The 23,816-nt window shown below is 48.8% G+C and overlaps 1 pseudogene; it reads left to right on the forward strand.

Moving 5' to 3' along the window:
• LOC120381563 overlaps window positions 1-22,928 on the forward strand; it is a 250,910-nt pseudogene extending 227,982 nt beyond the window's left edge.
• The last annotated feature ends 888 nt before the right edge of the window (window positions 22,929-23,816 follow it).

Here is a 23,816-nt window from a genome sequence, read left to right on the forward strand (position 1 = left end):
GGGAAGGACCGGAGAAAGTGCCCCGGAGACTGTCGGCCCCAGGTTCCACCGGCCTGGTCCTGCGCTGCGCCCCACCCCGCTGCTGCCCCCGCCCAACGCCCCCGCTGCTGCCTGCCCGCGCCCCAGCTCTGCCCCTGCCCAGCGACCCCCAGCTGCCAGTCACCCCCGCCGCTGCTGCCCCCACCAACGCCCCCAGCTGCTGATCACCCCGCCCCTCTGCTGCTGCTGCCCCTGCCCAGCGCCCCCTGCCTTGATCACCCCCGCCCTGCTGCTGCCCCATCTGCCCAGCGCCCCCACCTGCAGTCACCGCCCCCACTGCTGCCCCCTGCCCAGCGCCCCCAGCTGCAGTCACCCGCCCCCCTGCTGCTGCCCTGCCCAGTCACCCCCGCCCTGCCGCTGCTGCCCCCACCTGCCTAGCACCCCCCCAGCTGCCAGTCACCCCCCCTGCCCCAGCGCCCACTGCTGCCAGTCACCCCCGCCCTGCTGCTGCCCCCTGCCTTTCAGCCCCCAGCTGCCAGTCACCCCCGCCCTGCTGCTGCTGCCCCCTGCCCAGCGCCCCCAGCTGCCAGTCACCCACAGCCCTGCTGCTGCTGCCCCACCGCCCAGCGCCCCAGCTGCCAGTCACCGCACCCCCCACTGCTGCTGTCCCCGCTTTGCTTCCCCCAGCTGCCAGTCACCCGCGCCCCTGCTGCTGCCTGCCCAGCGCCCCCACTGCTGTCAGTCACCTACCCCTGCTGCTGCTGCCCCCGCCCAGCGCCCCCAGCTGCCCAGTCACCTGCCCGCCCCTGCTGCTGCCTCCTTCCCACTGCCAGGAGTTTCCTGCTCCATACTCCCCTCACGTAGCCTCTTAAAGCACACCTCCCAAAGGGCTCCCTGCTGCTGCCAGCATGTGAAGGGTGCGGGGAATTATTACTGTCTGTTTATGGAACTTCCATATACAATCCCGTCACACTGTCCAACTACAAATCTACTTACTTGGTATAAAAATCTCTTCAGAACCGGGTGCTTTTCTCTCATTATCAAATATTTCTTTTTAAGACCTATTTCTTCCCAGTTCTCAAGAGATAGATTTAAAATATCCCGGGTGCAGTGCTGTAAGTAACTCATGGTGAGCCCAGCAAGGGAGGGGTGTGGCAGTGACATCCACAAAGGCCTTTGGCGGACCTCAGCCTATTGGTCCAAGGCGGTGGGAGGTGGTGACCTCACAGAGATGCTGACATCAATAGCCCAGGCAGAGCAGAGGCGAGGAGCCAGAGAACCTCAGAGACCCCTGTGGCTTTGCTCCAGCAAGAATCTCCTTCTCCAGGAATCTCTCTTTGAGAGGACTGAAGAGAGTATTCGGGTTCCACGGACGTGACGCCAGGAGGAACCTCTTTACAGAGTTTTTCTCCTTCCCCCTTGTGAAGTAATTTTACTAGAAAACAGCCCTCCCCTGTTTAGAAGGTAAGAAGAGCCTCCTGGAGGTTTGAAACCTGTTTCAGTCTGTGATCCATCTGGTGGGAGTTGAATTCTAGGCATGGAAACATGAGCTTAAGGAGGCAAGAATTTTGTGTGCACACCTTGGATTTTGTCCCTTAGAATCACTGGGGACATTAGGGTTTGTCCTTTTGTTTCCACCTTTTCCTCCATCCCTCCCTCCACTCCTTTCACTTCTTCTCTTGCTTCTTTTGTCCCCTTTTCTCCTGTTCCCCTCCCAACACCAGGGAGGTAGGATGGGGTGTAAGAGTGTGTGTGTTGCAGGGAGGAGCTCTGCAGCTCCCACTGTAGGAGAGTCCACCCAAAAATGTGGGGCTGAAATAAGTGCTCAGGCAGTCCAGGACCAGATTAACTAGCCTTCTGTGGGTCACTGGTACACAAACATATTTGTGAGGCCCCTATAGTGCTACTGTGGGCCTGGTGTAGGGCGAGTGCCATTGGTGCCATAGGATACCCGCTACTGAACCTCAAGATACATTTTCATTTTGATCCACACCTCTCCATGACTATATGTGCATTTGCTATACAGCTCCCTCAGCCCCCAGGTTTTCTTATTGAGCTATTGTGCACCCATGGCATGCAGGTTTACCAGTGTCCACAGTGAGCAGAACTTTCACTGCGCGATCAAGGAAACTCCCCACAGATTTATCTCCTTCCTCATTCAGACCTTCTCTAGCCATGTCTCAGTACCCACCCCACATGTCACCAGTCACGGCATTGCTTGAACCTTGCACAGCAGCAGCACTACGGACTCTAAATCCTCTCCAGCCTGGCCTAGGCGGCTGCAGGCTCTGCAGTTAGGCACTTCCCTCCTCTAGGCCATGGCTTTAAATACCTCAGATTCCCATCACCCTGGCAGAGGCCACCAATTCCCATGCCCCCTCAGCCCAGCACCTAGTCGTGCAGAGAGGTAAACCCTGGATGACGTGATTTTGGAGGCTGGGATGCCAGGAAGATTCCGTCCCGGAGCAGCAGCTCTGCAACAAGCTCATGCCCCCTCCGCTGTGAGACCAAGGACCCTGTAGAAGACAGTGGGGTTACCCCGTGTATAACCAGTTCTGGCCAAAGCCTGTTGAAGTGAGTGGGAGGCTTTCATTGTCTTTAATGGGCTGTGTATAGACACAAAGGCCCCATTCTAGACTCAGGAGCAAAGTGCCTGCTGTGCAGCACTGGTTTTACTAGTGTAACAGGAAGGTCTCACACATTACCTAGTGAATAAGCAACACCTCCTACAGCACCTAACTTTTTCTGCAGCGCTTCCCACCCAATTACTAAATGTAGACCTGCTTCCCTTACAAAGGAGCTGAACATATCAGGTGAGATGGTCACAAAAGCAAACTTCTGAGTTCAGCAGGGATTTTGGATGCGAACAGAACACAGACAGGACTGGTTCCCTCATGGATACTGCATTAAAGTTGAATAATTTTCAGATTGTGTGATTGTAAGATGTCAGGATCCATCTTATAAGACTGTCCTACATAAATGAGGAAAACTTGAGGTGCCTTTATTATTCTTTTGTTCCACTCTTTGTTTCTATGGGGGATTTGCCAGTGCAATATCACTGTCTTCCTTTTAAACAAGCAAAACTTTAAAAAAATGGTAATGGCTGTTGAAAATAGCAATTCCAGCCCTAGTGAGCACTGGGAAGACCCCAGCATTTGTTGCTCAATTTTATCCTACTTTTCACCAGCAAATGATAGTGGATCAGCATATTTGATTTGGGAGAAATGAAGTAACAGCTGCCCAAATTGAGCTTGAGCACTCCTGAATTTTGAGGGTGTTCAAATCTGGAAGGCAGGCGCTAGATTCCCTTTCTGAACATTAGCTAAATCTGGAAAGGAAAAAGTCAGTTTCTATTTTCATGGCTCAGAAGTGGAAATCCTCTGTGCTGTTTCTGAAGCTGCCCAGGTCCTCTCGTAAAGCCTCCCTCCCTTACTTACCATTTTAACTTCTGGTGGGATCCACATACCTCCTTGCCAGGCTTCAGATAGAAGGGGACACTGTCCATTTAGTCCACCAGTTCCTTCCTTAGGGCTGCCAGGCGAGTCACACCAGCATCCTAAACCAGTCTGGGAAGTCTTTGAGGGTGCTACCTGGGCCAAAACCTTCTACTCCTTGGGCACACTTGTTCCCCATTCACACTGCCACCCCCTTCTGCAGCCAGCTCCCCAGCCACAGCAAGCTGCAGCGCATGGAGTCTCGCAGCTTCCCCTCCCTTTCCTGTTGATAGCAGCCAAGGGAATGCTGGAAATGTAGTTCCTTCCCTGCTCCAAGGCAGGGGCTGTGTGAGAACTACAGCTCCCAGGGCCCCGTGGGGTCTCAGCTCCCATGCTGGATCCAGGCTGCTCTAAGGCTCCGTTTCTGCAGGGGAGGAGCGAGTTACAGGCCTGGAAAATCCTTGGCATTCTCGTTACACAGGCATTACCCAGCATGTCTTGCTGGCTCAATCAGTGTATCCCTTGATCCTTTCCATGGATTCATTGTACAGCTGATGACCCTGGACGGGCCATCAAACAGGCTAGGCAGTGCTGATGCCAATAGATCTGAGGTGTCACCCAGAAACACAGTCCACAGTCTGGAATACAGATATACCCTACGTATCTATATCTCACAATACAAAGGTGATACAAACAAAAAAATGATCATACTTGAAAATTATAACATTTTCCTGACACCTAACATGGCATATCTAGCACAGTTCATTATTAATACCAATATGATAAAATTGCAAAGTAATAATAATAGGAAGCGTCTCACAATTCCATGCAGTGTCACATAGTAAACCAGGTCCTTGAAGATGCAGAACACTTTGCTTGGAGAGATTGAAAAATCCACATATCTGCTGGGAACACACACACAGGCCCTGTGTCAGTCTGTAATCCTATGTTCCTCTTCTGGAAAATTATGATCAATTTTGTACACAGTATGGTTTGTGAAGTATCACTTGAAATCACAATCTACTGAATATTATCCTCCTGTTAAAATGTGTAGCAACACTGTATGTAAAGTTATGAGATTTTACTGTAGGATATTACAAAAGTTACAATTCTGAGGAACACCCACAGACCAGTTCCTCAGAGACAGCAAGGCAAACAGCAATTCGCTGGCAGGGGAAGGTGTGAAGAAGACATTTACATTCTATCAGAGGAGACCTGAAACTCATATCTCCAACAGACAGCCTGTCACCATGACTCAGCTGAGAATTGAAGTTGTTTCTAATAGAAAGGACTGAATTATAAAAGAGGTGAGGAAAATGCTTGGGACTCTCTCTCTCCCCTTTCCCTCTGCCATGACAAATCCTGAAGAACTGAACTTGGGAGGCAGGGGCAGGTTGCGAGGAGTCCTGGCTGAAAGGAAAGCCAGCCTGTCTCAGCACATGGAGAGAGAAACATTTGCTTTTAATCCATTTTAGCTTGTTAACTTAGACGTTAATTTGTGTTTTATCTTTGCATTTCTTTTGTAAACAATTCTGACTTTTATGCCTCATTACCCTTAGCTACTGAAAAGATTTTTTTCCGGCAGTTATCAATTTGGTTTTATTGTTTTACCTAACCCGTGTGTTTGGATTCAAGTGTGTTGGAAACTCCATTTGGAATGACAAAGGTTGGCACATGTCATTTTCCACTGATGAAATGACAGATTTCATATGAGTTCCCATTGTTCAGTAGTGTGCTGGACAGTGCAAGATGCACATTTCTGGGAGAAGTCTGGGAGCAGAGAATTTTCTGGGGTTCTCCTGTGCTGCACTGTAACTTATAAGTCACTAACTAGCAGCACTCAGTACTGTGTGGCTGGGAGCGAGTTACATGCTGGAGACTGCGTGTTACCTGCCCAGGAGTGGCTGTTCTCACAGTAAAGCAGTGTAAAAGGCACCCCAGCTTGGGAACTGGAGTCTCACAGCTGTTCAACAGTCAGATTGCACTATGGTTAATGTCACAGACACTCAATTTCAAAGAGTCTCCTAGAACACATAGAAAGTAAATCCATGTCCCAGAAATCAGAAGTCTCTAGAGAGAGGGCAAGTCTCCCTGGCACTGCTTCTTGCTGACAGACAGGTCCAGAGACAATGAGAGAGTCCTGGGAAGCTGGGAACAGTAACTATGGGCTGAGTGGGGTTCAGGAGAAAGGGAACAGGAAGGGCAGGGATATCACTGATTGCAGGATCTCAGCAGTACTAGATGTCAGGATAACACATAGTGCAGCTCATTGGAAAACAATCCTCAACTATACATAAAATTATGGGGTCTAAATTATGTTTCCACTCGAGAGATTTTGGAGTCACTGTGGATAGTTCTCTGAAAACATCCACTCAACGTGCAGTGGCTGTCAAAAAGCAAACAAGAAGTTGGGAGTCATTAAGAAAGGGATAGATAATAAGACAGAAAATGTCATATTGCCTCTCTATAAATCCATAGTACACCCACATCTTGAATACTGCGTGCAGATGTGGTCTCCCATCTCAAAGAAGATATATTGGAATTGGAAAAGGTTCAGAAAAGAACAAAAAAAATGATTAGGGGTAAGGAACAACTTCTGTATGAGGTGAGATTAAAAAGACAGGGACTTTTCAGCTTGGAAAAGAGACAAAGGGGGGATATGAGAGAGGTCTATAAAATCATCACTGGCGTGGAGAAAGTGAATAAGGAAGTGTTATTTACTGCTCATAACACAAGGACTAGGAATCACCAAATGAAAATTAATAGGAAGCAGGTTTAGAACAAACAAAAGGAAGTATTTCTTCACACAACGCACACTCAGCCTGTGGGACTCCTTGCCTGAGGAGGTTGTGAGGGCTAGGAATATAACAGGGTTTAAAGGAACCGGATAAATCCATGGAGGTTAACTCCATTAATAGCTATTAGCCAGGCTGGCTAGGAATGGTGTCCTTAGCCTCTGTTTGTCAGAGGGGGTGATGGACGGCAGGAGAGAGCTCACGAGTCCAGAATGCTGTGGAAGATAGTGCCATAGTGTAGCGCTCCTTCCACTTCCCTCACCCTCCAGAACTAGGACAAGGAATCGGGCAGGAGTTTTCCCAATGGAACTGGAAGTTCCTGCAGTTTTCAAGAGGGGAGAAATGCAAAATCTGTGATTTCGCCTCACAGTGTTTGATAAGTGGCTGAAAGTTATCACGGTGACTGGGCCTGGCCAGGAATGTCGGGCAGTGCTTGGAGCCAGGATTCTGGCACAAGCTGATCAGAGAGAAGGAACATGGTTAGTAGCAGCCCCAGAGCCTCCATCCAGGGGCTAGCACCCCAGTACCCAGAACCCAGATCCCAGCCAGGGTCCCACAGATATTTCCTGGGACCCAACTCCCAGAATCCTGGCCAGAGAGATCCCAGATACCCCTCAGAGCCCCACCGGCCAGAGAACCCCACCAGATCTTCACTGCCAGGCTGGGAATCCCACCAAGAGCCCCACCAGCGAGGACCCCAATTAGGAACTCACTGCCTTCCTGGGATTCCCCCACTGCCCTCCTAGGACCCCCGCCTGCCCTTCAGCAGAGAGGTAAGACATGTCCATGCCCTGTCACTAGCAAATAATGGTCACCATGGAGCCACCCCAGAGGTGGCTACATCACAAAGACCATTTGTCATGGGGTTTAGGATACTTATGGACCCACACTGCACTCAGAGTGACCTCCTCATCCCATGCCAGCTGGAGAAAAGAAAAGGGTCCAGCCAACTATCCCGTTACCAGCTGGGAACCACTGATCCCCAAACAGGGAGAGACCTCTGGCTTTGATGGGTATTAATTATCTGGCTGGTCTCTTTCTTCAGCAAACATTTTAACAGAGGTAAAGGAGAGAACAAATGATTCTCAAAGGAGTCGGAAAGATGATCTCTGGTCAATTTAACTCCCTACAACATCCAGGATGGAGAAGAACTCAGGGCAACAGGTTCCCTCGAAGGAAGAAGTTGCTGGGATTTAGAAACACGGGGAACAGCCCCAAACCCGAGAGGATTTTTAACTAACATTTGATAATGATATAGAAAGAGGAAATCCTGAGCTTTGAGAGCAACGTTCAGAAATGAAAGAGAAAGGGTGGAACTCTGAGAGATTTTGGATCCATTTTGCAAATTATAGAGAGGAAAGTGGAAAATCAGAGGGATTTTATATCAGTTGTTGATAGGAGGCAAAATCTGAGTGTTTCACATCAATATTTGATAAATGAATAAAGAGGAAATGGGCAACATTTGCAAACATTTTATATCCATGTTCAAGAATCTGAGGAAAGGTGTCAATCTGAGATTTTCTTTGTATTTTATCATGAGAGAGACAAGGGAAAAAATCTCAGGGGATATTCACTTAGAATTAGACAACTAAAGAAAAGTGGGGCAAATGTTTAGAGTATTTTATATCAGTCTGTGAGATTTGCAGAGAAAAGAAGCCACAAGCTAAGCAATTGATAACATGAGAGAAAATACCAAGATCTGAGGGGATTTTATGTTGCTATTAAATAACTAGAGGAAAAGGAGACTGTTTGACTGCATTTTATAAGACTAACCAATATAAAAACACAAAGTGATGGTTCCCCCTCACTGCCACCATTCACATGAGCAGCAGGGAGCCTGGGAGGAGCTGATTTAAGGGGGGAGGGGGAGCTGGAAGGCTCCCTGGATAAAGGAAGCGGGCGGAAGTGGGGGACAGGCAGGTGACTGGCAACTGAGGGCTGGGGGAAACTGTGTTGGTAGTTTGGGGTCAGTGGGTGGGATTGGGAAACTCGGGTCTGGGCAGTCTCCATGGGGGACACGTGCTTTTCCATCCCCGCCTTGGCAGAGAACGGGCACCTCCTCCCATCCACACTCCAGGGGCAGCCATGTGCTGGGGAATGACTCAGGTCAACAATTTCCCACCTAAATGAGGACAAATCGCGGCAGATAAAGTGGGGGGGGGGGAAGCTGCCCCACCAGAGAGATTTTAAATTGACACTTGAGAAGTAGAGAGAGACCAGGGCAAAATCAGAGATTAGAGAGCTCATCATTGGGGGGATCTCCCTGGATTTTATAGCCACGTGTGATAATGGGGGAAAAGCTGGAGAGACTTTGTATGTGAGAGGACGGGGCACAAACAGGGCAGGATTCAGTGAACTCACCTCCCCCCCCTCCACGGGAATTTCCTGGCAGCACAAAACAATTCAAATGTCCCGCCCCAATGACCTCCCCGCCCGGATCTTCCCTTTAGCTAGCCCCGCCCCACCTGCCTGACACCCCATCAATTCCCTGCTCAGACCCCGCCCCCTTCCTCCTCCCTGTTGCTCCTCGCTCCTCCCAGCGGAACGTTCCGGCTGATGCGGGCGGGGAAGGGCAACAACTTCAGCAGCTGCTACTGAGCATGCGCAGTGCCAGGGAGCAGCACAGGGCCATGGGAGCCATTTAATGCCCCCAGCGGCCCCCATCCCAGCGGGGGCGGATCCTGCTGCGGCTCCGCTGGGGCCGAGGCGGCTCGAGGCTTCTCCAGGTTCCCCAGGGCAGAGTCACGTGCCCGCCCCCAGCGCCCCGGGGTCTCTCACTCCCCGGGGGCTCCGGGCGGGGCTGGGGCGGGCAGAGCCCGGGGCTGCCCGGGGGGCGGGGCCCAGCTGGAGAAACCCCCCCCGCACAGACCCGCCCGGGGAGCAGCAGCGGCTCAGCCCGGGCCCGGCTCACGCGGAGGCGGCAGCAGCAGCTTTGTTCTCCCGCCCCTAGCGGGGCTCGCACGGAGCATGCGCAGTAACAGCTGCTGGAACCCTCCCTTCCCTGGGCTGCGGAAACGGCCCCGGGGCAGGCTGGGAGATGTAGTTCCTGACTCTCCCGGAAACGGAAGTGACGTCGACAGAGGAGACGGATCCGGGCTGCAAAGGAGCGTTGGGCGCTGCGGCTCTGCCTGGCTCGCGCGGGGCCGTTGGAGCCTCTCCCGGGCCGGAGAAGGGTTGGTGCCGTTGGAGCTTTGGGCATGCGCAGATCGCGGCGGGAGAGCCCTTCATTAACCGTGGCTGGGGGGCAGGTGACCCCCGAGGAGCGGGGAGAGAAAGGGGGGGGCTGAGATCCCCTCGGATTTACCGCTGCCCCTCCCGTGAGACCCCCTCCTCCCCGTCCTGCCCCCTTTCTCCTAGAGAGCCACGAGCAGCGCCCAGGGTGACCCCCCTCCCCCAACCCCTGAGAAGTTCCCTGTCCCCCCCCCCCCCGATTGTGACCCAATTTATATCCCCATAGCCAGTGGCCAGTTCAGGTAGCAGGTTTGGGGGTTTACCCCAATTACACCAGCAGGGATTTGTCCGTGTGTGGGTGGGTAATGGTTCCCCAGTTCCTGAGCTGGGCAGAGGTGAATGGGCAGAGGCTGGGGGCCCTGAGACAGGGACACCTCTGGGCTGGGCTGGGGGCCACTCTCTGCTGGCAAAGGGGCCTGGGAAGGGCCAGGGAGGAGGGAGGAGCAAGTGTCCCCATGGAGCCGGCCCAGCCCCAGGTTTCCCCTCCCAGCTACTTCCCCTCCCCACCCTGCCCAACCCAGCAGCCCCATTCCCAGACCCCACTGCCAGCCCCTCCCCACTGATAGTGACTTTCTCACTTCAGCCCCTCCTGTCCCCTGAGAAAGACATCACCCAGGGCTCCCTGCCGGCCATGTGAGTGTGGGGCAAGAAGAATCCCTCCCATTCTGTTGTTGATTCAATATCCTTGTATAATCTCCTCCAATTTCCCATCTTTTCTCTTCAACTGTTAAATGGTGACACACAATCTCCCAGACGTTGGTGCTTCTCTCTTATATTGGCAAATATTTAGTTTGTGCCCCATTTTCTCCTCAGTTCTGAAATACTGATATCAATTCTCAAAAATCTTCCCGCTTTTCTCCCCAGGTATGTGACTGAGATCAGGGCTCCTATCGTACTGCCAGGCGCTGCAGAGACACCAACTGAGATCTGGGCCCTGTTCTGCCAGGCACTGAAGAGACCCCAGGTGAGATCAGACCCCACTGTTGTGCCAGGTAAAACTGAGACCTGGACTGAGATCATCTTCCCCCTTGGGCCAGGCAGCGCCACGACTGCGACCCAAACCACTGCCTCCATTGTGCTGGGCACTTCAGAGACCTCGACTGAGATCTGTGTCCCTGTTGGGTCTGGCACTGCACTGACCCTAATGAAGATCACACCCCACCACTGTACTGGGCCCTGCACAGACCCTGACCGAGATCCTGCCCCCACATTTTGCCAGATGCTGCAGGGGCCCTAAACAAAATCGGGATCCTGTAATGCCGGGAGTAGCAGAGTTCCTGACTGAGGTCGGGTCCCTGTTGTGCAGGGCTCTGCACAGACACCGAGATCAGGGTCCCCATTGTGACAGGTGCTGAACAGACACCAAGGGTATCTCTGCCCTGCCACTAAAACCCCCAGCTGGCCCCTGCCAGGTGGCTCAGGCTCACAGGGCTCAGGCGACGGGGCGGTTTAATTGCAGTGTAGATGTTTGGGCTTGGGCTGGAGCCAGGCTGTAGGACCCTGCGAGGTGGGAGGGTGCCAGATCTTGGGCTGCAGCCCCAGCTGGAACATGGACACCACAATTAAACAGCCCCACAGCCTGAGCCGTGTGAGCCCAAGTCAGTGGGCACGGGCCAGCCGCTGGTGTCTAACAAGTTTGCATGGAGAATTTGGGGCAAAACTGGGAACTGAACCCAGATTGTTTGAATTCTTGCCTCTCCCCTTAACCCCAAGCCCAGCGTGTGTGTGTGCAGCGGTGTTTTGGTCTGTGTTTGCCTTGCATTGGCTTCCAAGGAGGCTGTGGAATTTCCTTCACTGGAGGTTTTTAAGACCAGGTTAGAGATGCACCAGTCTGGGAAAGTCTAGGGATACTTGGTCCTGCCTCATCACAGGGGGCTGGAGTAGACGCCCTCTCAAGATCCCTTTCAGGCCTACACTGAAATAATTCTCTTTTGTGCTGTGTCCTGTTCTACACTGAGCTGTTTTGCATGGGGCCATTTGGAACTGTGATCGCACCATGTTTTGTAGCAGTTTTGTGGTGCGTTGTTTTGCCTCAGCTTGTTTGGTGCCTGTGCTGTGTTGGTTTGAGTTGAGCTATTTTCCATTGTGTACTTTTGTCCTAGGATGTCGTCGTTTGCATCTGTTGCTTTCTTCTCCTTTGTATTGTCATTTTATGCTGTGGAGTGTAGGTTGTGTTTTTTTCCCCCCTGAATTGCCTGACATTATGTTGTGGTGGGTTTTATTCTGTATGTTGGGTTTTTATCATTATATATCGCATCACATCCTAGAAATGTAGGGCGTGATAGGACCTCAAGATGTCATCAAGTCCAGCTCTCTCTGCCGAGGCAAGACCAAGTATCTGTAGATTATCTCTGACAGAGCTTTGTCCTACCTGTTCTTAAAAACTTCCATGGACAGAGACTCCCCAGCCCCCCTTGTAAGACTATTCCCGAGTTGACCTGCCTTAGCTCTGGGGACACCCACACAGATTGTAGTGGTGAGAAGCTCTGGAGAGAGAGGAGACCCCAGTGAGTGGCAGCTGGGTAAAGAGACTGAAGTTGGGAGGAGAAACATTGACGTGTCCAAGCTCACCCAGGCTGTCTGTGACCGAGCTAGAAATAGTTTCTAGTGCCACCGTACTGCTGTTTCTGAAGGTCTCTGCCACCCTGGTGTTTTAGGCACTGGTGCAAACCCTTAGTACAGACAGAATTTACACTAGTGCACTCTGATTGGCACTGGTGCACCATGTCCCAGTTTGAAGGTTTGAGGTGGGGGCGGGGAGAAGTGACCTCACAGAGGCCTGGGGCTGGCTGAACAGTGCAGCTGGTAAGGGAGGGCAGCAGTGAGTGCTGGAGGTATGAGCCAGGGCGCAGCCCCACAGGACTGGACACTGACTTCTCCTGACCCAGGACACCCCCAGCGAGGTGGTTTGTCCAGGGATGCACAAGCTGTCTTGGCAGGGCAGCTCAGCTGCAGTCCGCACACCTCTTCCTGCAGCCTAATACAGTGTGCTCAGGGGCCTTTCCAAGCTGCGGGTGACGGGGCTCTGGCATTAACAGGGTCTGTTCCTGGCTCTGTCACAGACCTGTTTACTGACCATGGGGAAGTCACAGCCCCTCTCTCTGTAATGCTGTCTTCAGTGACTCGAGAGCACGAGCAGCAGCCTCAGGCAGACTGGTAAGAAGCAGGAACAAACCCCAAATTGGGTGTGAGGTCTGTATGGAGATTTCACCAACCAAGTATCCAGTGTAAACGCTTCAGGCACTGTAACAGCATTAACATGGAATCACAGACAATCCCCTTGGGTGATCCCATATATCTTGCCATGCAGGTGAGCTCACCTTCGTGACAGATGATCCCTTATTCCAAGGGTTCTCAACCTTTTTCTTTCTGAATCCCCAATGATGGAGATTCCACAACCTCTCTAGGCAATTTATTCCAGTGCTTAACCACCCTGACAGTTAGGGAGTTATTCCTAATGTCCAACCTAAACCTTCCTTGCTGCAATTTAAGCCCATTGCTTTTATCCTGTCTGCAGAGGTTAAGAAGAACAATTTTCTCCTTCCTCCTTGAAATGACCTTTTATGTACTTGAAAGCTGATCATGTCCCCTCTCAGTCTTCACTTCTCCAGACTAAACAAACACAATTTTTCATTCTTCCCTCATAGGTCATGTTCTCTAGACCTTTAATCATTTTTGTTGCTCTTCTCTGGACTTTCTCCAATTTTCCACATCTTTCCTGAAATGTGGCACCCAGAACTGGGCAAACATTTCCAGTTGAGGCCTAATCAGCGCGGAGTAGAGCGGAAGAATTACTTCTCGTGTCTTGCTTACAATACTGCTGCTAATACATCTTAGAATTATACTTGCTTTTTGCAACAGTGTAACATTGTTGACTCATGTTTAGCTTGTGATCCACTGTGACTCCCAGATCCGTTTCTGCAGTGCTTCTTCCTGGGCAGTCATTTCCTATCTTACATGCGTGTAAGTGATTGTTCCTTCCTAAGTGGAGTACTTTGCATTTGTCCTTATTGAATTTCATCCTGTTTACTTCAGACCATTTCTCCAGTTTGTCCAGATCATTTTGAATTTTAATTCTGTCCTCCAAAGCACTTGCAACCCATCCCAGCTTGGTATCGTCCACAAACTTGATAAGTGTAACAGAGAGACTCTGCTGCTGGGAGGGTTTCACCATGTCTCGGAGGGTTACACCCTGGTGGGAGGCTAGGCCTGAACTGGGATAAGGTCACTGTGCTTCACAGTGTGGCAGAACCTGGAATGTCCATTAGCAGGGAACAATGCTGGGGAAACGACATGTGGAAAGGACAGAAACCCTGTCTGAATTCTCTCACATTGCCCTTCTCGCCTGGCAGGCTGCAGAATAACGTCCACATTTTGCCCCAAATCATCCCCTCCTTCCAGCGGGAAGGAATGGCTGCAATGGAGCTGGCTCAGGTAAGGGATTCTCAGGAGCTGGTGGTGGGTTCTGCTTGGAGGAGAGGAGCAGTAAATGTATAGGAGGGTGGGAGGCAGGAACTATCTGGGGTGCGGAATGGGAGGAAAGGATGTGAAAAACCTGCTGAGACTTGTGTACTCTAGGGTGTGATGGGTTGTCACCCGGGGTGCAGTCTGGGAGCTTCTGGGAACCGCTGTGCCCTCTAACCCTCAAGCTGGGCTGGCCCTTCTGTCACGGAGAGTGGGGGAATCTGGTCCTGCACCCTTCTTCCTGGGACTCACAGTGACTCTCAGCCAGCCAGTAAAACAGAAGGTTTAATGGACAACAGGAATGCAGGTTACAGCAGAGCTTGGAGGCACAGCCAGGACCCCTCAATCAAGCCCCTCTGGGTCCAGGAAGCTTAATCCCCTAAATTCCAACCATCCAGCCCAAAACCTAAACTAAACTCCCCTCCCTCCAGCCGGCCCCTTCCTTTGTCCACCTTCCCGGGCAAGGTGTTGACACCCCTCCCTGCTCCCTGGCTCAGGTTACAGGCTGAGCACTTGTCTCTCACCTAAAGTAATCCCGGCTCTGCCATCTCCCACACAGACAGCCCCTACTCCATCACACCTTCTCACACTGCTTTGCTGGAGATTCCGCCAGCCTCTCCAGGCCTGTTATCACCCAACACGACAGCAGCTGGCGCCATACACCCAACTAAGCTACCTGAGTGCTTTACCTGAGCCACTCAAGGAGAGACAGACGACAACAGCCAATTTCCCAGCGATAAGTGTTAGCAAACAGATCAAAGCAGATGACTTAGCAAATGACCAAAAACTCAAAAAAGCCTAACATACTAGATGGATAGAATTTGAATTAGCAATTTCTCACCCTGACTGATGATAGAAGCAGTCCACCAAGTTTCCATACACAAGCTAGAAATCTCTTTACCCTGGGACCAGCACTTCCCCCAGTTCAGTCTTTGTTCCTCAGGTGTTTCCAGGAGTTCTCTTGTGTGGGAATGAAAGCCAGAAATGATGTCACATCCCACCTTATGTAGCCTTTCCATATGGCGGGACCCCTTTGTTCCAAACTCAGTTCCCAGTCCAGTTTGTGGAAAAATACAGGTACCAAAATGGAGTTTAGTGTCAAATGGTCTGGTCACATGCACTAGCATGTCCTGCTGAGTCATAGTAGCCATGACTCATAGGCTGGCTGAAACATTCACAAGAAGGCTCAGCTCTTCCATGGTCCATTGTCTTTGTTGATGAGCCATCAGCTCTGTCTGGCTTCTTTGTTGTACCTGAAAGGCTCGTTGAGACTGTTACCCAGAGTAAGCACATTTGAAATACAGATACAGAGTCAATATCCATAACTTCAGATACAAACATGATACATGCACACAAATGGAACAATCATTTTCAGCAAATCATAACTTTTTCAATGACACTGAACATGATGCATCTTGCACAAAATGCATCATAATTATGTCCTAATCATTTGATAATCATACCACTATGCTTAATGTGGGGTGTAGTGTCAGGGCCTAATTTCAAGGCAAAGGTGTTGGGAATGGAACTTCCCCTCTTTGTGGAACAGGAAATAACCCTCCAGCCAGGGCTGGGAAAACTTCCCAGACTCCCAGTGCTGAACCTACTGACACTTCATTAGTTACCACCAAGCCCGATCTTTGTGGCAACTGCAAACTTTATCAGTGATGATTTTATATTCTCTTCTAGGTCATTGATAAGAATGTTAAATAACACAGGGCCAAGAACCAATCCTTGTGGGAACCCCCTAGAAATAAATCTACTCCACCATGGTTCCCCATTTACAATCATAGTTTTTAATCTATTTAATGTATGTTGTGTTCATTTTGTATCTTTCTAGTTTTCTAGTCAAAATGTTGTGCTGAACCAAGTCATACGCCTTACAGAAGTCTAGGTATATTACATCAATACTATTAGTTGCAACCAAACTTTTTAATCTCATCCAATAAGGATATCCAGTTAGTTTGATTGGATCTGTTGTCTCTGAACCTTTGTTAATTGGTACTAATTACATTACCCTCCTTTCATTCTTTATTAATTAAATCCATATTCGCTGCTCCATTATCTTGACCAGTATCAGACTAACACTCTCATAATTAGCTGGGTCATCTCTTTTACACTTTTAAAATATTGGCACAGCATTAGCTTTATTCCAGTCTTCTGGAATTTCCCCAGTGTTCTAAGTCCTAATTATAATCACCATTAAAAGTCCATCACACTTCTCCACCAGGGCTTTCAAAACTCTTGGATACAAGTTATCTGGACCTACTTATTTAAACATGTCTAACTGTAATAGCTGCTGTTCAACATCCTCGTGAGTTATTGTTGGAATGGAAAGACTGTCATCCTCAACGTCTTATATGACTTACATCATCCGTTTTTCTCCAAATCCAGGAGAGAAATATTTATTGAACACTTTTACCTCTTCTACATTATTTTTGATAATTCTGCCATTTCCATCTAGTAATTTGCCACTTCCATTGTTAGGATTAATTTTGTACTTAATATACTTTTTAAAAACTTCCTTCTTATTTTCATAAATTGGTCATTGATCTCTGATAGCTTCCCTTGCCAACTTTCTACAATTCTGACCTTCTATTCTTTACTATTGACTTCCCCTTTCTTCCATATATTTTATTTGGAGAGTGTTGGGATTCCTACCAGGGAGCCACCAGCAGGGTCCAGAGACAGCGTCATCTCCTATATTAAGCTCTGGCTAGTAGGTATGTGATAAATGTGAAGACGCTGCCTCCGTCTGTCAGCTGGGAGACACAAAGGTTCTCTCTTTCCACCCTCTGATGCCGCCTGGCTGTTCTAGCCAAGGTGGGGTGGGACTCTGTTAACATGTGCCTCCCGGAGCTTCCATTTCCCTGGTGCTGCTGTTCCCTGAATAGTGGGGTTGTGGGTGGGGCAGCAGGTACTGAGTGTTGGACTCTTGCTCTTTCAGGGGCTGGTGACCTTCGAGGAGGTGGCTGTGTATTTCACCAGGGGTGAGGGGGCTCTGCTGGACCCGGCTCAGAGAGCCCTCTACAGGGGTGTCATGCAGGAGAACTATGAGGCGGTGACCTCGCTGGGTAAGGAGTCCTGTCCCCTGGGTTATTAGAAGCTGTGGGGTCTCTGAAGAACCTGAGCAGTAATAACTTTATACCTTTATTCATCATACAAGTTTTGACAAGTTTCCTTGCCCCCCCTTTATTTGCCTTATCTCCCACCCACTAGAATCATTTTTGGACATGTGCCTTTTTGGTGCCGTCAGTCATTTTAAAATTGCATTTAATGTGTCCTTATTGGCTACATGAATAACTGTAGCTTTCATGCCTTTCCCTCATTTTAAGAGGAAAATATACCTCCTGTAGAATTCTAAATTGAGTAAATAGGTGTATGACTCATGCATGGCTTGTGTGACAGTCAGATGAGCTCCTCTTTCGATAGGAGAGCGTATAATGTTGCCATTCAGGACCCCACAGGTGAAGGGAGAACAGAGCTGTGGGAGGGGAGGAGAAGGGGGGAGTAGATAATTCTGGGGTGTCAGGACATGGGGAGGGTGTGTGCAGGGTTAGAGCTAAGAAGCAGCAGGGAGGGATGAGGTAGTGAGAGACGAGGAGGGAACACAAGACTCTCCCAAGGTGCCGGCAGGTGGTGCTGGCTGAGAGTAATGGGAAGAAGTGGAGAGGAGTGTGCAGGAAGGGCACCCAGGAAGTGGCTCAGTCTCAGATGTTGAAGCTAAGTGGCCTGTCCTTGTGGAAGAGTGGGAGCCCTTGGGGGTCTAGTGCACTCAAGAGGCACCTCCCAAGGACTGTTTAAAAGCCAGGGCATTGCACAGATCCTATGGATCCATGACAGTGCCAGAGGTTCAACCTTATGGGGAAAAGATATAAAACAAGAAAAGGATCTAAATGTGTTTACCATCGCTCCCTCTCAGTCCTCATGGGAATCCCTGATCCGTTCCAAAGTGTATTAAAACCTTCCTTAAAGGCTTATCTCTTGGTTATCAGGTCATGTCCATTTGTTAGAGGGTTTTCCCTTCACCCTCCCACTTTCCTGGTTCTTGTCACGCAGACAGCAAGCAGTGAAAGACCAGAAGTCTGAAGCACAGATAATGCGATGTTTATTGGGGTTATTTCCAAGCAAGCATATTCCACTGCCCTAATGAACTTACACCTAGAAAAATTAATTATGCAGCAGACAGAAACAATTAGAGAACCAGACTGATTAACAAGGTAAAAGTGGTGGCCATAAAGATAGAACAATACAGAAATGAGGGTTTCACAACCACAACCATTGAGAAGCGATTTATTGCCAGACAGGCTGCTGTCAGACTAAGTTTTCTTTAACCGTCTTAAGATCTGTTTCTTTATCTGGTGCTGATGGGCGCTATCGGGACAGGATCGTCTTCCTAACAGCCCAATAGCACCTTATTTCAGTGTGACTGGTTTGGGATGTCAGGATGTGACCCTTCGCTTCACAGCTTATGGCTGCCCCTGGTGCTGAGCCAAAGGCCTTAGCCTAAGAACAAGGCCTAAGACTATCCTAGTGAGAGAAGGCCCATTCACAGGCAGACTGTGATTTTGATTCTTAGCTAGACAAAGTGATAAAAATACCCCTACGTTCTTAAAGTCTAGGCTTTACAGGCAGGCCTGAATATCTCTATTCTAACAGTCGGTTCTAGCCCTTCCCCCATTCTGTGTCTGTCTTGTCTATTTAGATCAGGGGTCGGCAACCTTTCAGCAGTGTTGTGCTGAGTCTTCATTTATTCACTCTAATTTAAGGTTCCGTGTGCCAGTAACACATTTTAATGTTTTTAGACTGTCTCTTTCTATAAGTCTATAATATAGAACTAAACTATTGTTGTAAGTAAAGTAAATAAGGTTTTTAAAATGTTTAAGAAGCTTAATTTAAAATTAAATTAAAATGCAGAGCCCCCCCCTTGGACCAGGGGCCAGGACCCAGGCAGTGTGAGTGCCACTGAAAATCAGCTCGCTGCCGCAGGTTGCCTACCCCTGATTTAGATGGTAAATTCTTCAGAGCATGGGCCATCTACAGTTCTCTGTTTGCACTTTGCCTAGCACAATGGGGACCCACTGTTAGTTGGTCGTTAGGCACTAAGGTAGTGAATATGATTTGTTATAATAGTAACTCTCCGGCCACTTTGAGCCAAGGAAGATGGCCTTGGGATGCGTAGTCTTATTTGGGGTGTGTGAGTAATGTTGATTTGATTAATCAACTTTAATTTGTTTTGTAGTTATATTAATTAATTAATAATACTTAATCATTTATATTAATTAATATGGGTTTAGGCTCGCCAATTTGTTTGATCAGAAGATAAAAGTTCGTGTTTCGAATCGGGTTCCACAGAATTGATAAAGGGACCTTTCGGGGTATGACAGGAAGCTCACACGGAGACAGATATAGTCATAACGACTTTTTATTAAACTCAATGAAATAGTGAGTAAATTGAATAACAGTAATACAATTGTAACTCTAAAAGCAACAAAGAATCCTGTGGCACCTTATAGACTAACAGACGTTCTGCAGCATGAGCTTTCGTGGGTGAATACCCACTTCTTCAGATGCAAGAAGTGGGTATTCATCTGAAGAAGTGGGTATTCACCCCCGAAAGCGCATGCTGCAGAACGTCTGTTAGTCTTTAAGGTGCCACAAATTCTTTGTTGCTTTTACAGATCCAGACTAACACGGCTACCCCTCTGATAATTGTAACTCTGTAATTCTACCTGTTTTACAAGAGATACATATGATGATACAATATTATGTGCTGCAAACTTTGGTTAATATTCACCCCGTTTTGATAAATTGGTGTTGGCCTCACCTCTGGCGGTTCCGGTTTCACACCCCTTGCAGAGGAAACTAATGCAAAGAGCTGTCAAAGCTACTTTAGAATTTATTTTTTAGCTCAACTAAATAATCTGATACACAAACTAAAATAACATTTAGAGAGACCAAGATTAGCCGAGTCCCTTTTGAACTTAAAGTTTGAAAAGAAAATAAGTGCAGTCTATTACTGGTTAATAGCTGTTGTAGATGGATAGCATGAATACGTAGTTCATAGAATCATAGAATCTCAGGGTTGGAAGGGACCTCAGGAGGTCATCTAGTCCAACCCCCTGCTCAAAGCAGGACCAAACCCAACTAAATCATCCCAGCCAGGGCTTTGTCAAGCCTGACCTTAAAAACCTCTAAGGAAGGAGATTCCACTACCTCCCTAGGTAACCCATTCCAGTTCTTCATCACCCTACTAGTGAAAAAGTTTATCCTAATGTCCAACCTAAACCTCCCCCTCTGCAACTTGAGACCATTACTCCTTGTTCTGTCATCTTCAACCACTGAGAACAGTCTAGATCCATCCTCCTTGGAACCCCCTTTCAGGTAGTTGAAAGTAGCTATCAAATCCCCCCTCATTCTTCTCTTCTGCAGACTAAACAATCCCAGTTCCCTCAGCCTCTCCTCATAAGTCATGTGCTTCAACCCCCTAATCATTTTTGTTGCCCTCCGCTGGACTCTCTCCAATTTATCCACATCCTTCTTGTAGTGTGGGGCCCAAAACTGGACACAGTACTCCAAATGAGGCCTCACCAGTGAAGATGGTGAAGTGTAGTGAAGAAGGAGGAGGTCAAGGTGGGGGCGGGGATACCATAGTGAGGTAGGTTACCTCTTTTTATAGAAATAAATGCTGGAAATCCTTCCTCTTATGCCCAAATTTCAGTCTTCCCCCATAGAAATGTTAGGGTACGCTTACTCCATAGGCTACTATGTGTGTGCGTGTGGATGGCAGGTATCTGCGCACTTGTGGGGTACTTGTTAAGTCTGTGAGTACAACTTTGAAAAATCCCCTTTGCTATTCTTCATTGTCTGTTGGTCTAGGTAAAGGGTCTTAGACCTAAGCGTAGGCACTTTATTTGGGTATAGGAAAAACAGTTCCTTTTCTGGGTAAAAGGGCACAGGATATAGCTATGCTAACTTTGCTTTAGCTTAAAATGCAGGTTTTTGGCCTGTAGGTTTCTTGCAGTACAGCCAAACATATTTGTAATAGGAATTAATAAACCTATCACAATACTGTACTTATAAGAAAAGAGATATTGATGCAGGCAAGCAGATGAATCCTGAGGGCTACAGATGTTACTGCCTAAAAATGAGATGGGGGTTAAAACTATGGACTATTCTTTGTGACAAGTATCCCACCAATTCCACTGACCTCCCTTGTTTTCTTTCCCTGCAGTAGGGTATCCAATTTCCAAACCTGATGTGATCTCGCAGCTGGAGCAGGGGAAGAGCCGTGGGTCCCGGACCTCCAGGGCTCTGAGAAAGAAGTGCTCCCAAGAGCTGCCTTCGCAGGTGAGGAATCAGTTAAACAACTCAACAACTGCTTAGGAATGCAGGAAACATTTGGGATGCCCTACAAAGACCTTGTGAGCTCTCCAAGTTCAGGATTGTTCCTGCAGATGTGGAATCATTATGGCAGATGTCACTCATGGCTTCCCTCCTACCCTGACTGACAACTGGCAGCAGGTCCCTCCCGATCTCACTTTCCCTGAGAGTTATGGTGCAATGAGGATCCAGAACTGATGCCTTCCTCTCTTTTCTGTGGAAGGGTTTGGGAAAATGATCTCCTGATAGGTTTGATCTCTCCCACATATATTTTGGTTTGTTCATCCCTTTTCCACTCCTCTCTCTGACATTCCCTTTTTCTCAGGCACAGGGAGTGACCTATGTCTGGATTCTCTCTGTCTCCCATCCGGCGAGGATGGTGAGTGAGAAGGAGGAGGAGAAACCCCAGCAGGAAGACACTGTGCAAGTAGATCCACATTGGATGTTATCAGGAAGATCCAAAGGGAATGTTTCCAGGAGTTGTGCACTTCCAGAAAACACAAAAGCCTGTGAGACTCAACAGAGGCCAGAGGAAAACTACAGTAGCCACTCAGACCTTATTCCACGCAACAGAATCAACTTGGACGAGAGACGCTACATGTGCCATGAGTGCGGGAAAAGCTTCAATGGGAGCTCACGCCTTATCAGACATCGGAGAATCCACACAGGAGAGACGCCCTACACATGCCATGAGTGCGGGAAAAGCTTCAGTCAGAGCTCTCCCCTTATCACACATCAGAGAATCCACACAGGGGAGAAGCCCTACACGTGCTCTGAGTGCGGGAATAGCTTTGGGCGGAGGTCTCACCTTATCAGACATGAGAGAATCCACACTGGGGAGACGCCTTACACGTGCTCTGAATGTGGGAAAAGCTTCAAGCAGAGCTTTGCCTGAGCGCACACAGGAGAATCCACACAGGAGAAGCCCTACACGTTCTCTGAGTGTGGGAAAAGCTTCAGTCGGAGCTCACGCCTTAGCAGACATCGGAGAATCCACACAGGAGAGACGCCCTACACATGCCATGAGTGCGGGAAAAGCTTCAGACAGAGCTCAACCCTTATCAGACATCGGAGAATCCACACAGGGGAGACGCCCTACACGTGCGCTGAGTGCGGGAAAAGCTTCAATCAACGCTCTGCCCTTATCAGACATCAGAGAGTCCACATGAGAGAGAACTGTAATAAATCCCTTGACTAGGGCTGGAGAAAGCTTTTTTCTTTTTAATCACATTTGCTAATTCCCACATAGTGATTTTTGCACCATCTTCACCGTGGTGTCTCAGCTCCACCAGATCAGTTGCCTGCTTCTGCCTTTTGCAGCTCACCCTTCTTTGGGGTCAGTCCTGTGATCTTTTCTATCAACTCCTTTCCTTTTGAGTCGAAGGAGTGTGTCCCCCTCCAGCCAGGAATGTTTGTCAGCTCCAGGTGGGGGGAGAGAGGTTTGATTCAACAAGCTACACTGAGGCTAAAGCTACCTGTGCCTGACATTCACTAGGGCTGCACATGGCGTTGGCTGCTCAAGTTAGTGATCTTGGTGTAACAAGACAATTATAGTTGTAGAGCAGATGCAGCCCAGGTGCAGGGGTTGGCATTAGTTTTCCCCTTGACCTGACCTAAACTCCATCACTGTTCCTAGTCTTAACAAACCCTGAGCATCACGGTTATACTGTTCCCCCATTTCACAGCAATTCTTAGTCATCGAGTTCACTCTTGGGGAAGAAGTTGTTTCACTCCCAGTTGCTCTGATGTTGGTTCAGGTTGTGCTGCAGAGCAGATATTTATACTACCATTTTTCTCATTTAAAATATATTGAACTATAAGAGAGCAGGAACAGGGCAGGGATGGGGAAAACGTCATTTCACCCTCTGTAACAACAGAATAAGATGGGGAATAAGGGAAGCCCTCTGATTTACCCCATCATCATCCCAGTCCCCCTGTTGTGCAGTTGGTTAGGTCAGTATTTTTTCTAAAGGGCTGGGAAGAGGATTCCCTCGTAAATAACTTGTAACTAAACAAAGTGCCCATGCATTGGGCTCCCAAAGCCGTTGTGGCCCAGGCCCCGCAGGGAGTGGCTCCTGAAGAGATCTCCTTCCCCATTAGCTGCATGTTGCCTATTATTTGGCAAATACAATCCCTAGCTAGGTAGAGATGGGAAACATGGAAGTGACTTTTCTCTTCAGCTCACCCCTGGGAGATGCTGCAAATGTGTAGAAAATGAAATCCGTGTTGAATGTGATATAGCTGCAGAAAGATACCTATTTTTAATAGAGACCTGACATTTGGTGTCTTACAGGGATTCTAAACCGCACCTGAATTTAGTCCCTAATTTAAATCTGTGCCACCAGATTAAAGAAATAAAAGGGCACAGTAGGGGGAGTTGTACCTCACTGTCGCTACTGATCTGTTGTGCGGTTGGTCTTCTACGCCAGAGAAGTGTAAAATTACTCCAAGTAAGGTCAAAGATTTGACAAGAGCTCAGGTAGAAATTGCAGGTACTAGTGGTTGATTTTCACCTCTGAGATGGAAGCTG

The sequence above is a fragment of the Mauremys reevesii genome, linkage group 14 (assembly GCF_016161935.1).
Source record: "Mauremys reevesii isolate NIE-2019 linkage group 14, ASM1616193v1, whole genome shotgun sequence".
In the NCBI taxonomy this organism is placed as follows: Eukaryota; Metazoa; Chordata; order Testudines; family Geoemydidae; genus Mauremys; species Mauremys reevesii.